This window comes from Macrobrachium nipponense, chromosome 14 (assembly GCF_015104395.2).
Source record: "Macrobrachium nipponense isolate FS-2020 chromosome 14, ASM1510439v2, whole genome shotgun sequence".
Classification (NCBI taxonomy): Eukaryota; Metazoa; Arthropoda; class Malacostraca; order Decapoda; family Palaemonidae; genus Macrobrachium; species Macrobrachium nipponense.
This window is the reverse complement of record NC_087207.1, coordinates 77,993,663-78,011,136: the sequence shown is the minus strand read 5'-3', so window position 1 is coordinate 78,011,136 and position 17,474 is coordinate 77,993,663. Positions and strand designations below refer to the sequence as shown.

The 17,474-nt window shown below is 34.0% G+C and overlaps 1 protein-coding gene across 1 annotated transcript in view; it reads right to left on the bottom strand.

Moving 5' to 3' along the window:
• The window catches only part of LOC135226609 (hornerin-like), a 519,588-nt gene that overhangs the window by 335,966 nt on the left and 166,148 nt on the right, over window positions 1-17,474 (bottom strand). Inside the window, exon 3 of the mRNA XM_064266316.1 lies at window positions 5,170-5,233. The gene's annotated coding sequence lies outside the window, so the exon portion shown is untranslated. The remainder of the gene's footprint in view (window positions 1-5,169; window positions 5,234-17,474) is intronic.

The following is a 17,474-nucleotide window of genomic DNA, read 5'->3' as shown; positions in this document are numbered from 1 at the left end:
TCTACAGCATTTCTTTGGTATATATGATATATATATATATATATATATATATATATATATATATATATATATATATATATATATATATATATATATATATATATCTATATATATATATAGATATATATATATATATATTATATATATATAGAGAGAGAGAGAGAGAGAGAGAGAGAGAGAGAGAGAGAGAGAGAAATTCTCCTCTCTTCTACAGCATTTCTTTGGATATATATATATATATATATATATATATATATATATATATATATATATATATATATATATACCGTAAATATGTCTCGCTGTAGAACTTCTCAAAAGTTCCAGAGGTCCTTTATAAATCCTTAAACTTTGAAAATATCAAGCGAAGATGCAATGCATTATTGCACATCAATACATTTGCATCTCTCGATTAATGAATTAATTCAAGTATCTTTTCCTAACCGGGAAATAAAAGTTAACGCCAGTAACAACTCGGCTGCAAAACTGAGACAGCAAATTACACAATGATGCAAGAAATACGCCACTGTCAGAAATGAAGAGGAGCGACAGCAATTCTGCAGGCGAGATGGCAATAAAGATTGCAAATACTGCAATACCTAAAGGGCAAAAATTTAACAAACTTGAGAGCAATAGCATGTCATGCCACCTGCGTGAAATGAGATGGGATCACAGCAAGTGAGATGACGCCTGCGCGCGTGAGATACCATATACACATGTTTGGTATCACTCATGCGCAAATGAGATAACACCTGCACATTTGAGAACGTTCATGCGCAACTGAGACAGTAACGTGCACTTAAGATAGCTCATTAACAACACATATACAATCGCACAAAACATGCGCTACTGGAATCATGAATGCGTGAGTGTTACAGCGCATGCGCGAGTGATACAGCGCATGCGCAAACGACACAGCACGCGCGCAATATATGCGTATAAGAGACTGTAATCGTTCGCTAGCCCAAGCACGGGTGTGATAAGCTTGACGCATACACAAGAAATGGCGTAAATAAGTAGGTGAGATGGTATAGGGCGCATGCGCGCGTGAGATACGACGGAATACAATAAATACGTTGCCCAGGTTGGCGACGCTCCCCGGAAGAGAGAGAGAGAGGCTGCGCTGTGGGGCATAAAGCCGAACAACTGCTTTACCAAAGCACTGAGGAAACAACAACCTCTATTTTTTTTTTCACGGCGACGTTGATGTTGGCGATGATAAAAGAGAGTTGTTATTGATGCCGTGAAATCTCAATTACGCCGCACTTCGGCTCCGAAATAAATGCGACGAGCCAGATAAAAATGACAACGGCGTGATTTAACTGACATGCGTAAATACAGAGAGCGAGAGAGAGAGAGAATGTTTAAATACTGTCAGAGAGAGAGAGAGAGAGAGAGAGAGAGAGAGAGAGAGAGAGAGAGAGAGAGAGAGAGAGATTCTCTGTTATTTACCTCAAAATGACAATGATGTGCTTTAATCAAAATTAAATTCTTTGAGAAACTATGACTTTGTTTAAAAGGTATTCAAGAAAATATTCCTTAAGTGTTACAGGATATCGTTTTCAAGGAGCTTAATTAAAGCTGGTGGTAGTGTAAGTCCTGTATCAGAACCTTGGAAAATGCAGTGACTGAAGAAATAGAATATTGCTGATATTTCAGTCATAACTGTATATATATATATATATATATATATATATATATATATATATATATATATATATATAATATATACATGTATATATCACTTGTTGGCCCAGTAGTTAATTTCACTGAAGTCCTGATGTCTCCTCTGTCCGCTGGGCGCTGGTTCGAACCCACGAGAGGACGAAATTATTATCAACTAAAAAATTCCCCTTCTGTTAACATATGATATTTGAGAGGTAGAGTGAATAGGATATTAAAATGCATTTGTATTTTGATATATGTAAATGAATCACGTTGATGTGATAAACATTCACACACACACACACACACACACATATATATATATATGTATGTATGTATGTATAATTGAATCTCGAAAGTTTGGAACGAGGTAAATCCATAAATAAAGGCATAAGCCACGAGGGAAAGATAAACAACGGGAGCTTCTGCAAGATCTTTCGACTCAAGGTACTTTACTTAGCAGAAAAACTGACTTACATGAGAAATGGAGAGTACAGGAAAGGTCGTATAAGTGACAGATAGGTGTGTTGGATTCTAGGTACTAATCTTCTTATAATCCCTATCTGTCACTTATACGACCTTTCCTGTACTCTCAATTTCTCACTTAAGTCAGTTTGTCTGCTAAGTAAAGGACGTTGAGTCAAAAGATCTTGCAGAAACTCCGTTGTTTATCTTTCCTTCGTGGCGTATACCTTTATATATATATATATATATATATATATATATATATATATATATATATGTGTGTGTGTGTGTGTGTGTGTGTGTATGTGTGTGCATACATATATATATATATATATATATATATATATATATATATATATATGTATGTGTGTGTGTAACTGCTTAGGCATTTTCATTTACTAAAAGAATAAAAGAGACACTATACAATAAACAGATAAATCTAGTCAATGCGACAGCATTTTGCCTCAGGTAAGCAGTTAGGCACACCGTTATATTTCATACTGCGGAAAAAAAAGATATAAATTCAAGTAAAATCGCTTCAGAACGTTGAGGCAGTTAAAAATGAATCTTTGTTTGCCTGTGGGCAATGATATTCCAATTTCCCGTTTACCATATCTGACTTACGGTTGATTACAGAACATTATATGAATACAAAAAAAGACACGTATACACATAAACATTCGACACAAATTAGTATAATCATACACACACACACACACATATATATGCATATATTTATATATATATATATATATATATATATATATATATATATATATATTATATATATATACACAAACACACATACTTATATAAACACACATTAATCAATTTTCCCCATTACCTAAGATGGCTAATACAATCGTGAACTACTAAATACGTTAAGTAATCCATGGCCAATATTTGAAAAAATAAACACACACAAACTTATATATATATATATAATATATATATATATATATATATATATATATATATATATATAAGTTAGATCATTCTTAGAAACAATTAAGTATTTCTGCGAAATCAAATTCCAAAAGTTTACCATTTACCAAGTAAAAAAAAAAAATCCCAGAGGGATATCTCTCGTCTGTTATTAAACAGAAGTAAGACATAATACCTGTACAGTATTCGTGTAAGTGTTTTACATTCAGACTTCGTAAGAGGGAAAAAAAAAGAAATAAAATCTTTATATCTAATGTACTTGTATAAAGTGCATGACATAATAACTAATTTTCATCACTGTTTGAAAGCAGGCAGCTTTTCCACGCAGTGTAGGGAATCTGAAACAAAACTACATTACAACTGAATTCATCTAATGCCGTCTGGAGATCAAATATAATGTTGATTATTGAGAGGCGGGAGGCACGACCCGGAAGACTACAGAGAGAGAGAGAGAGAGAGAGAGAGAGAGAGAGAGAGAGAGAGAGAGAGAGAGAGAGAGAATATCATCGGAGTAAGCGTCAAGTAAAGAGGATGACTCCAACCTTTCAAAGGAACGGCTGCTTGAAGAAATGAATAAGTTACGCGGGAACAGGTGCAGTGGCAGCGGCTAAAACGGCAACCGAAGAGATAAACAGTGATGCAGGGGACAAGAGAAAATGGATTCGCCGAGGAAAACTTGCTGGCAGGATTATCCTGCGAAAACGAAAGGAATTTTACCAACGCGCGAAAAGGGACAGCAGATGAAATTTATAAAATGGAAATAGGGCGAGAGAAGGGATTGCCGAGGGGAGAATGTTTCTGTTGACATCGAGGAGGATGTTACACAAGAATGTCATTAAGAAACTGAAACCGTGAAATGTAAAATAAATAAAAGACATATACAACTGCGAGCAGAGCAAAGCCCGAAAATAAAGGGACGATGCTCAATTAAAGAGACTGCGGGAATGGAAGTCTTGCCAAAAGGAAACATCATTTTAAAATCTGTCATTCTATTGCACTTATCAATTGAGTACTAATCACTCACATGTACAAGCCTGGTGTGCTAACAGCCTGAAATAAAGCTTCTAAACAGATTCTCGCCTACCAGGTGGACGAATTATCCTTGTGACTGAGATGAACCAGAGTCCAAAGAGTTAAAGTCAAAACGAGCGACTGGTGAATCATTCGTAGCGAACAACCTTTAATGGCGACGCTCACAGATGGAACTGGTAGCTCAGCATATGATTCTATTCAACTATCTGAATATCGCTCACAAAATAAATACATTAAATCTTCAAATAACGCTTGGATGAACTACCTTTACAAGACACGAAAGAGGGATGAATAACATAACTACCACATCTAAATATATAAGATTAGTATTTCATAATGTATATCAGCAGTTCTGTTTACATTCAAAACTGTACACAAGTTACCCTTAACACTGACTTATTCCTGACACGAATAAAAATCCAGTGGTCGTTGGAAAAAGATTCCGTTTTGTATACTTCTTTATTTTTTATACATTTTGTTTTTTTTTACGCATCAAACGACTATCAGGCTAAAACAAAAATTTAACTATCCTTCAAAACGGCATTTTTTTTTTTTTGTGCTTGACGCCAAACTTTGAACCTAATCGCCAATAATTGATGGTTTGTTTGTATGGTGTTTTTACGTTGCATGAAACCAAGTGGTTATTCAGCAACGGGACCAACGGCTTTACGTGACTTCCGAACCACGTCGATAGTGAACTTCTATCACCAGAAATACACATATCTCACACCTCAATGGAATGCCCGAGAATCGAGCTCGCGGCCACCGAGGTGGCATGCCAACACCATACCGACCACGCCACTGAGGCGCTCCGATAATTGATGGATTAAATTCTGTAGCGCAGCGCTGCAACTTACAAGAGACTGCGGTAGACATGAATTCAATGTTCGTAGCAGCACGACATCTCTTTTTATACAACGCCTTCCAACTGCAAGTGACGATAATATTTTACGAAGTACATCGAAAAGCATCTCATCAGTGAGCTTTCAAGCTGTATGAGATGCCCTAAGGAAAATTTAACGAGACATTTATCAGGAAAACCGACCATAGCTCGACACTTACCAGTGCTTGCAGACCATGCAGCTCTGTGATTTCAGATGTGGCCAAGGGCAGCGATAATGGTCGCCTGAAAAAGAGGAAAAAAAAGTTGAAACTCAATATTCTATTTTCAATATGTCTATTATTCAGTTTACAAAACCTATAACACGTTTTGCGAAGAGCTCCGTTGCGTTTTCTTTAGCCGCAATAGTGAAAATTGAATATTGTAAAAAAGCGTTATCTTCAAGATACTTGTGAGGAATAGCACAAAGATAACAGCTGACCAACACAAAGATTTTTTACATGAAGGTAGCAGAGAGGTGGTCATGTATAAGAATCAGTGGGGTTGGAGCTGCAGTATGCCGATTTATCATAAAACACGGAATGATTGCAACAAAGATGAAAAACGGAAGCAGAATAGAATTCCGAAGCGCAATCCTTGGATTTTAAGACGGCAGAGTCTCCCCCAAAACAAATAAAAAAGAAAAAGGAAAAACAGAGCTTTCAACCCAATTCTTTTGAAGGATTTTTCACCTTCCGCAGGAGAGACAACTCTAGAAATAATACAAATCCAAGTGACGTGTCACACTGGTTCTTAAATTAGATCCCCGAGTCTCAAAAGGATAAAAAAAAGAGCGAAAAGAAGAAACCAGAAGAAAAGTCACAGAGCATATGACAAAGACTTCAGCACATCAGCTGAGATAAAAAAAAAAAAAAAAACGCAAGACTAAGCAATGACAAATAATAAGTAAATAAATAGGAGGTCAAACGCTTCCCAGATGCTGCAAGTATGACGTAATGCGTTTCTCTAGAACGGCTCACCCTCGAGTGCCTGCTATATATATATATATATATATATATATATATATATAATATATATATATATATATATATATATATATATATTTACTTTATATTTATATATATATATATATATATATATATGTATATATATGTATGTATATGTTTATATATATATAATATATAGTATATATATATATATATATATATATATATATATATATTTTATATATAATATTTGTGTGCGTGTATACACACCTACACGAAAATAATCATGAATTGTAGCCAAAAGGATGATGAACAACATAAGAAGAAAAGATAGTACCTTCATTATTTCATATTTTCATTATGCGTCAAGTACACATATGACACAGAAAACTGCAGGAAAAACCTTGAGAGAAAAGAAATCAGGAACAAAGTAAGACCGAAAAAAATGTAAATCAAATTCTAACCTAAGCAACAAATTCCGTTTATTCCCAGTTTTCATTTCGACCGATTCTATTTCGTTCCTTCGGGTCTCTTGAGAGAGAAACGCCCAAAGAGAAATAAAACTTCCAGCTTAACGGTGAGGTAAAAAAAAAAAAAAAAAAATATGCAAGATGGTTGGCAACACCCATCTCCTAGTCGTAACATCCGGGTTCTCTGTAAGATAGAATTACTGCGGAATAAAAAAAGAAAAAAAAATTACAGACCGAATAAAAAAAAATAAAGAAAAATAAAAACACCGGATGAGAAAAGAACATCTGGTTGAACCAAAGTTCCTACGAGAATATTTCAAGAAGTTAGCCAATCACGCCGCAGCTGGCGACAAACTAGATAGCAGGGGGAAGGCTTTCATTTTTCCAACATCCATACATAAGGACAACGATTCTGTCAAAATTAAAGACTAACACATTTATACCCAAATAACATAAATATAAAATGAATACCATCAACGCACAAATGATGATGAAAATAAAACTACATTAAAATACTTTCCTGCTGTAGTTAGGTTTTCATTTTCTATGTATAAAAGGTTTCTAACCGAAGCTCTACATTAAATGCTGAGGAACTGCTAGCAGTTTAATTACATAATGTTCCTATGCATACATTTTAATTATTATTTTTTTTTCTATCACAGTCCTCTAATTCGACTGGGTGGTATTTATAGTGTGGGGTTCCGGGTTGCATCCTGCCTCCTTAGGAGTCCATCACTTTTCTTACTATGTGCGCCGTTTCTAGGATCACACTCTTCTGCATGAGTCCTGGAGCTACTTCAGCCTCTAGTGTTTCCAGATTCCTTTTCAGGGATCTTGGGATTGTGCCTAGTGTTCCTATGATTATGGGTACAATTTCCACTGGCATATCCCATATCCTTCTTATTTCTATTTTCAGGTCTTGATACTTATCCATTTTTTCCCTCTCTTTCTCTTCAACTCTGGTGTCCCATGTATTGCGACATCAATGAGTGATACTTTCTTCTTGACTTTGTCAATCAACGTCACGTCTGGTCTATTTGCACGTATCACCCTATCTGTTCTGATACCATAGTCCCAGAGGATCTTTGCCTGATCGTTTTCTGTCACTCCTTCAGGTTGGTGTTCGTACCACTTATTACTGCAAGGTAGCTGCTGTTTCTTGCACAGGCTCCAGTGGAAGGCTTTTGCCACCGAATCATGTCTCTTTTTGTACTGGTTCTGTGCAAGTGCCGGACATTCGCTTACTATGTGGTTTATGGTTTCATTTTTCGTATTGCACTTCCTACATATGGGAGAGATGTTATTTCCATCTATCGTTCTTTGGACAAATCTGGTTCTTAGGGCCTGATCTTGTGCCGCTGTTATCATTCCTTCAGTTTCCTTCTTGAGCTCTCCCCTCAGTAGCCATTGCCACGTGTCATCGCTGGGTAGTTCCTTAGTCTGTCTCATGTATTGTCCGTGCATTGGTTTGTTATGCCATTCCTCTGTTCTCCTTGTCTTTCTCCTGTCTCTGTATATTTCTGGGTCTTCGTCTACTTTTATCAGTCCTTCTTCCCATGCACTTTTGAGCCACTCGTCTTCACTGGTCTTCATATATTGCCCCAGTGCTCTGTTCCCGATGTTGACGCAGTCCTCTATGCTTAGTAGTCCCCTCCCTCCTTCCTTTCGTGTTATGTATAGTCTGTCCGTATTTGCACTTGGTGTAGTGGCTTTGTGATTGTCATATGTTCCTCGTTTTCTGTCTATACTGCGAAGTTCGACTTCGTCCATTCCACTATTCCTGCGCTGTATCTGATTACTGGCACTGCCCATGTGTTTATGGCTTTTTATTATATTTCCGCCATTGAGTTTTGACTTGAGTATCGCCTTGAGTCTCTGCATATATTCTTTCCTGATCGTGTCCTTCATCTCTTGATGTTTTTTATCCCCTCCTTCCATTATTCCCAGGTACTTGTATCCTGTCTCATCTATGTGTTTGATGTTGTTGTTCCCATCTGTTAGCTTTATCCTTCAGTCCTTGTTACTTTGCCCTTTTGTATGTTGACTAAGGCACATTTTGCTATTCCAAACTCACTCCTGATGTCCCCAGATACAATCCTTACAGTCTGGATTAGGCTATCTATTTCCTTGATGCTCTTACCATACAGCTTGATGTCGTCCATGAACATCGGATGGTTAATTCTGTTGCCTCTTTTCTTGAGTTGGTACCCGGTATCCATCTTCTGTATTACTTTTGTCATGGGAATCATGGCTACTACGAAGAGTAGTGGGGACAGTGAGTCGTCCTGGAAGATCCCTCTCCTGATATTAACCTCTGGTATTCTTATTCCAGAGCTTGTAAGTATTGTATTCCAGTTGCGCATTGTATTTTTGAGGAAGCTGATGGTGTTTTTATTAATATTATCATTATCATTATTATTATTATTATAATTATTATTACTATGCTTACATTTAAAATATTCTTATTACCATTAATCAACCACTATGGCGCGATTCGAGAAGGCAACCACGAACACGTAAGTAACAGATAGTGTGTGTATATATCTATATATATATATATATATATATATATATATATATATATATATATATATATATATATATTTAGATATATAGATAGATAGATATAGTGTGTGTGTGTATTCAAACAAACATAAACATGAATATGAACATGAAAGTTAGGCTACGATACAATTAGAAATGAGATGACGTTCCATTCCCGAGAACTGAGTAGGACTCAAAACCCTTTTAACATTTTAAAGGTCTCTATGCTGTAATTAATCGAACTTGATTAGCTTTCACTCAAGCCCGTCATTCTGATGCTGTACCCAATTCAGTTAGAAATTCAAAGGTCTGTGTACACAAGCAAAAGCTAATAAAATACATAGTTGGTAGTATAGGAATAGAATAGAAGTTTTAGGCCAAAGGCCAAGCGCTAGGACCTATGACGTCATTCAGCGCTGAAACGGAAACTGACAATAAAAAGGCTTGAAAGGTGTAACGGGAGGAAAACCTCAAAGCAGTTGCACTATGAATCAATTGTTAGGAGAGGGTGGAAAGTAAGATGGAAGAAAGAGAAGACGAACGGAAGCACAGTAAAAGGAATGAAAGGGGTTGCTGCTAGGGGCCGAAGGGAAGTAATGCCTACAGTGTAAGCATTAAGAAAATCAGGCACCTAAAAAGACGAAGAATTAAACAAGGTTGTGATGGCATAAAATAAATAATAATAATTAATATTAAAGCTACTTTAATACATTTCACTTAACAATATCGTTTATCTCTTGACGTAATAGTATCTGTACTAGACACAAAACGTTTATACCATAAACAAAACTCCATTTTTCGTTTCCTGCGGCCGAAGAGATATTAAACCGCAAAGCTCCCTCCGAGCATATAAACGGACCACTGATGAATGAAAACTCCCTTTACATAGACGAGCAGAAAATAAGTGCATTTTTCACATAAAATACAAATAAAATACAAATAAAAAAGACCACAAACTCTCCAAGGAAGCAAATGAGAACTGGAGATGGTCTTTTAAAATGTCTTAGAGCAGAACAGGGGCTCTTAAGAATACCTTCATACCGACAACAATAAAAATGCGAAATAGCTTTCCTAGAGCATCCTTTGCAAGGCAGGAATCTTTAAAAACATAAAGTTTAGCCTAAGAAAAAATACTTCTGCACAATTTAATTCTTGAATTATATATATATATATATATATATATATATATATATATATTATATATATATTAGTGTATATATGTATAGATAATATGAATATATGCATGTATATATATTTAAATATATGTACATTTGTCTATATATATATATATATATATATTTATATATATCTCAAGTAACAGTCGTGACTCCAAAACGAATTTTTGATTACTATCATGAGGCCGAATATTTGCATTGTGATCTAAAAACATACTATTTATTATAATATTATATATATATATATATATATATATATATATATATATATATATATATCTATATGAGAAAATACATTACATCAGTGACACAGGAGCAAGACGTCTTTAGGTAGTATGAATAGAAGACTAATGTGATATAAGAGGAAACGTTTTTTTCTAAAGTTACAGGAAATACAAGGACCTGCTTTTACGAAAAGATATGAATGATGTTTATGTGACTGAAAACGGAAATACGTTATACATTTCCAGAATGCGTTGTTTCGTATCTAAGAAGACTCGACACACTTTTAAGGCGTATATTCTATTCCTTTATTAGCTATGTACGTAAATAAGTATGTTTATTAATTTAATTGCAATTATCGTATTATATAATGACGAATCATTATATAATATACACACTATTAAAGCATATATATATATATATATATATATATATATATATATATATATACATATATATATACATATATATATATATTATATATATATATAGATATATATATATATATATATATATATATATATATATATATATATATATATGTATGTATATATACATATATTATAAGTCAAATCACATTTCCGTGATTCATATACATATATCGAGCTACAATGTCCTTTAATATCTAATTCGCTCTACCTCGGAATCAATATATTTTCATATATGCTTAACCGAAGGGGAATTTTTTTTCTCGATAATAGACTTGCCTGGACCGGGTGCGAACCCATAGAACCTTTCAAATCCAGGGGTTCGCGCCCGGGTCCAGGCAAGTTTATCATCGAGAAAACAATTCCCCTTCGGTTAAGCATATATGAAAATATATTAATTCGAGGTAGAGCGAATTAGATATTAAAGGACATTGTAGCTCGATATATACATATATTATATATATTATATATACACATATATGTGTAAGTATCAATTTATATATATACACATATATAGATATATATTCTTATGTAATATGTAAGGGAATGATTATGAGTTATTGCATAATGTTGACTCATTTTTCTTCACTACTTAGCTGTATTCCGTAAGAATTTTCTTTTCAAGAGGAACTTGTTTCACAAGTGAATAACCTTTCGTGCTATTCCAGCAAGTATTTATATGAATCATAATAACAGCGTAACGCAAGAGAAATCCTCGGATCAATGAAAATGAAGTTCCTTCAGGGTGATCCACCGTCATCACGTGGCTTAGAGGATTACGAGACCTGAGCCGAATATTAAGTAAAGCCAGGATCCTATTCTGGCATCACTTGGGGAAAAGGCGCAATATCTCCTCCCCCGATAAGTCCTACAGAAGGATTACGTGATTTTTCAGTGGTCGATGTCGGTTCGTTTTCTCAACCCACTTTTTTTTTTTTTTTTTTTTCCCTAGTTCCACTTCCTTCAAAATACGTTTTCCATTTTTTTTTTTTTTTCCTAGCTCCACTTGCTGCAAAATACTTTTCCGTCTTTCCATTTTTGATACCAGAGCCCCAATAAAAATATAATGCGATGTTTTCTTCAGTTATTTTCGCTTACTCGGGGAGTAAGCCTACAAACTACTTTGTTACTGTTGCTTTCCTTGTTGTTGTTCTGGCTGCTGTTGTTCTTGTTGGGGGTCTGAAAAAGGGGTTTCGCGTTGAGTTAAAGATACAGGAATTTTGGGATAGAATATTTCAGATTTTTTATTAGAATGAAAATGTAAAACATAAATAATGTGCCTGTATTTACTTTAATTTTCTCTAGTGAAACAACGCGCTATTTGACCATAGATTTTAGCACGCACCCTAAGTAAACTGGAGGTCGAACCACGCCTTATTATCCTCCATAGGTCAGTTTAGATTGCCTAGGTGTTTTCGGTCTCCACTGTCAATGAAAATATCTCTCATGAAGAACCATATAAAAGCAAGTAAAACTGACACGTTTTCCCGTATACAAACATTTAAGCAACGTTGAGTATGCATACCTGAAAATATATACATACTCGCATTCTAGTATTAACACACACGCTTTCATAAATACATACATACACGCACACACTCACCATTTTATATATATATATATATATATATATATATATATATATATATATATATATATATATATATATATATATATATATCTTAAAAAGGCACAGACGTGAATTGTTAATCTCAGCTCTTTCCGGTAAGAGACAGGTCGCTTAGAGACAAGCACTGGATTCCTCGAAGAATGCATTAATGAAAAATAGCCAGGAAAGATGACCAATGCAATTTGAGGTCGGTGACACCTCAGAAATCACATGCTTTGGACATGCGGCACCCGTGTTTGCTGGGTGCCACGCAGGGCGTGTCTGCATGTGTGTTCGTAGCAAACGATATATGGCTTTGGGGTATGGGGTATGAGAAATAAGAATAAGAGAGGACATGCTTTGATTACTTGTGACAGGGTGCAGAACACACCTGGAAGAGGTGTTGAGAGGTATTGAGAAGTGTTGCAGACCCATCGAATAAGGTAACGTAAGACAGAACTTTGAAAAAGTTAACCTTTGAAGTGATAATTAATGTTAGAGAAAGAGAAGCATGGTGCAGTACACATTCTTTTTTTATTAACTCTCATGGGTAAAGTGATGTAATAATCGTGGTCTCTTTATTTCAGATGGGTTCTATGTCACTATATAGAAAAATGGATTCTCTAAGACTTATTTGACTTATCAAAATGGCGTGGTTAGTCGGACATAGTGACATTACAGGGTGTAGTTACTTAAACCTGATTTGGGAGAGGAAAATGACAGTTTAACAGTTTTTTTTGGGTCAGAGTTAATTCATTTTATTCCACTTTAATTCATTTTGTTCCATTTTATTGTGAGCTAATTTGGGAAATAAAAAGTATATTTTTGTATCTACGGGGATTTATTTGCCTAGTTTGCATTTTAGCTAATGCCAGAATGATCTGCAACGAACGAGGTAGGTGTAGTTGCCTGTTTGTTTAATTTTGTTTAAACGAGTGTCATTTGGTCCTAAAAACTCGTTTAAGATTATATATACACATATATATATATATATATATATATATATATATATATTTATGTATATAATTAATTATATATATATATATATATATACTATATATATATATATATATATATGTATATTGATTTGGAATATAAAGCTCTTAATTTATTAGTTTTTAATAGGAAGGAATGTAACTTAACAAAGCTACATACCTTCCCATTAATAAATAATAAATTAAGAGCTTTATATCCCAAGTAATTAGTTTACGTTTTTGTAATTTTTATATATTTTAATCTATTCATTTATTGATTTTTTGGGGAGGGTCACCAGAGTGACATAAAAGGGACATAAGTATTTCCATTCTCCAATCTTAGCGTCACTGCGTCTACAATTTCCAAGCTTTATAGTCGGATAAGCATATGAATATTTTATGCAATAAGAGCCGAACTCACAAAAGATGTTGAGTAATAATAAAAGTAAAAAAAAAATACATGAAGTATAAACTAAAAATATACGCAGAAATATTCTAAAATGAGAAAACCATCGAATATTCTTAAAACAATATCATTGTTGAAATATGGGATTCGATTATATAAAAAGAGATTTTGTGTAATGAAAGTATCTCTCGTTTCAAAAACACCACTGCTTTCTGACGAATCAGAAGGCATAAATAAAGCTCTCGAAGGTGAACGACCAGTTTTAAAGGGTCATCACGAATTCAGCAGCGCCACGGGACTGCGTCATAAACGCGAGAGGAACTTTTCGGAGTAAATTTGGCTATAACGAAAACATCTTTCGCGAGATGTATAAGATGCTGAACATCGTCGACCTGTCATTTTGAATCTTGTAAGTATACTAATGCACTCCAGCTCTTTGTGGTAATGAGTACTCAACAGAACACCTAGGGTTTTTATTTGGTGGACAATCTGACTCAATTTTCTTGTTTTCTTTAATTTAGAGATCAGCGCAATGAACGCGGCCCCAATAGACCTATTGGAAATTTTCGTACGTGAATCTTCCAGGTAAACACAGTGCCACGGATTTCAGATGGACCCATCCAAGTAGGCATAGAGCTGAAAAAAACAAGCTTTTACAAAAGTCAGTAAGGAATACAGATGGAATATAGAATTTAAGTCAAAGGTCAAAGCGCTGGGATCTGAGGTCATACAGAGTTAAAGGAGAAATTGAGAGTTGAAAAGGTTTGAAAGGTGTAACAAGAGGAAAACCTCAAAGCAGTTGCATTATGGAATAACTGTAAGGAAAGGGCGAATAACTAGATGGAAGAAAGAGAATTTGAATGGAGGTAGTAGAAAGAATGAAAGGGGTTGCAGATAGGGGCCGAAGGGACGCTGCAAGGATCCGTAAAGTACTGCCTACAGTGAGGCGCACTGACGGCAATTAGCTCCCTATGGGAAAGGATAAAAATCAGGTGCATGCACAAGACCCCGATGAAAGCAGAAAAATACGACGAAGACACTACTGGGAGCCAAGTGAATACAGCAATACGATTCATTTAAATACATGGAATCAAACAAAAGCAGCGTTACAAATTCAATCAATGTAGTATTTCACGGGTGAGGCAAATGCAGAATTCAGAGCCAGATGAATAAAGAAATAAGAATTAGGTCTATATAGAACTGAGTAATGTAACTGTACCCTTGAGGGGTCAAGGAAATGCAGGAAAATCAAGTGGACATGACAAAATACAAAGTGGACATGGATATCAAGTGGTTCACAATGAAAGCCAGGTAAAATTTGCTTCGAGAGTGAAAGGAAAATAGTATAGTGAATCAAGAGTTAGGGGAATGCAATGTCTATAATATATATATATATATATATATATATATATATATATATATATATATATGATATATATATCTTATATGCATACATACATAATATATATATATATATATATATATATTTATATATATAATATATATATATATATTATATATATATATATATATTTAGACATTGCATTCCCCTAACTCTTGATTCACTATACTATTTTCCTTTCACTATCGAAGCAAATTTTACCATGGCTTTCATTGTTAACCATTACTAATAAGATTGATACGTATATTAATATGCATATATACATATATTATATATAAATATATTATATATAGATATATATATATATATATAATATCTATGCAATCATACATACATATATATATGTATAATATATATATTATATAATTATATATATAGATATTATAGCATATATGCATACATACCATTACAATATATACTATATACATATATTATTATATATTATTATATATCTCATAAGATACATACATACATACATATATATATATATATAAATTATTATATATATATAGATCATTGCATATATATATATATATTTTCCCCTATATATATTAATTATGAGACATTGCAATTCCCTAACTATGATTCCCTATTTTACCGTATTTTCCTTTTCACTCTCGAAAGCCAAATCTTTTTACCCTGGCTTTCATTGTGAACCATACTATATATATATATATATGTATATATATATAGATATATATATATATATGTATATATATATATATATATATATATATATATATATATATTATAAACCAAAGTATTCTGCAGAATGCCAAGGCAGTGGCCGCCACATTTACCCAGTAAATTGTAGAACGGCATACAACATAAATCACAAGCAAATACAGTAAAGACACATATCCTGTATGTGCACGCATGCATGTGCGTGTACATATCAGGGCCTGCGTACAAACATACACAACTCCTACTAAAGAACAATTTTTTTATTACATAACGGCGCGATATTCCCCCCACCATATTTCCAGTCAAAATCATTCGAAACGAATAAACACTGTACTGAAATATTTTATGGCAATTACACATCTCGTCGCAGAAATAAAAAGTAGGACACAGGGGTCGGACACAGTCTGAATAAATCATCTTGAAAAGGTCCTATTGGGATGCAATGGTTACCCCGCCGAGCGGACAGAAATTGATTATTATTATATTATTATTATTATTGGCCAAGAAATTTACAGAGAAGCAAATGCAAATGTAGATTAGAAAGAGACGTATTATTATTATTGTTATTATCGTTATTGGTGAAGAAATACACATTGGTGTAAATGTAAATATATATTAATATGTATAAACGAAAGTTAACGAGAAGCTGGTCGATTCTCCTTCTTAATCTCATCATCATTTTAGCGATTCATACTATTATTATTATTATTATTATTATTATTATTATTATTATTATTATTATTATTATTATTATTATTATTATTAATACTAGCGAACATATGTATACAGAAATTATGTACGAAAATGTTTCAGGGAATCCCTTCTCACCTCCACCCCTTCCGGAGGGGGATGGGAGGTAGGATAAAACCCGACTATAAACCATCTTAGGGGTCCCCACTATAACCCTGCCAAGTTTCATGCCCATCGGACCAGCCGTTTGATCGTGATTGAATGACAGACGGACGGACAGACACTACGCCCATTATAGTAAGATTATGATTATTACTATTATTATTATTATTGTTATTATTATTATTATTATTATTATTATTATTATTATTATTATTATTGTATTCAAAAACTCTCAGGGTTTCCCAGAAGGATTGACTTTTAAAGAAGAGTGGAAACTAGAGCGCGGTAAAGTTGAAGAAGCTGGACAGCTAAATGTAATGAAGCTAAACGCAACGGAAAAAGACTAAAAGACAAAGCTATGTAACTGGTCCCGCTAGGACAGCAGCAAAGAATGTGTCATTTGACACTACACACAGTACGCCGTATAACTCACCAAGTAGAGCCTGCCCATATATTAGGGATACTAGTTTAAAAGCAACGAGAGAGAGAGAGAGAGAGAGAGAGAGAGAGAGAGAGAGAGAGAGAGAGAGAGAGAGAATGTGTCCTGCAGATACAAAACGGATAGGACAGTCCTATTTTTGAATTTGGTACGCAAAGGTCCTAGAGCTGATTATGGTTTAAGGTAGAATACGCTCACAGATTTATTTTAGTCGCGCTATTAGATTAATAATAATATAATAATAATAATAATAATAATAATAATAATAATAATCATTCATCATCATCATCATCATCATCATCATCATCATCATCATCATCTTTTTTACAATGACT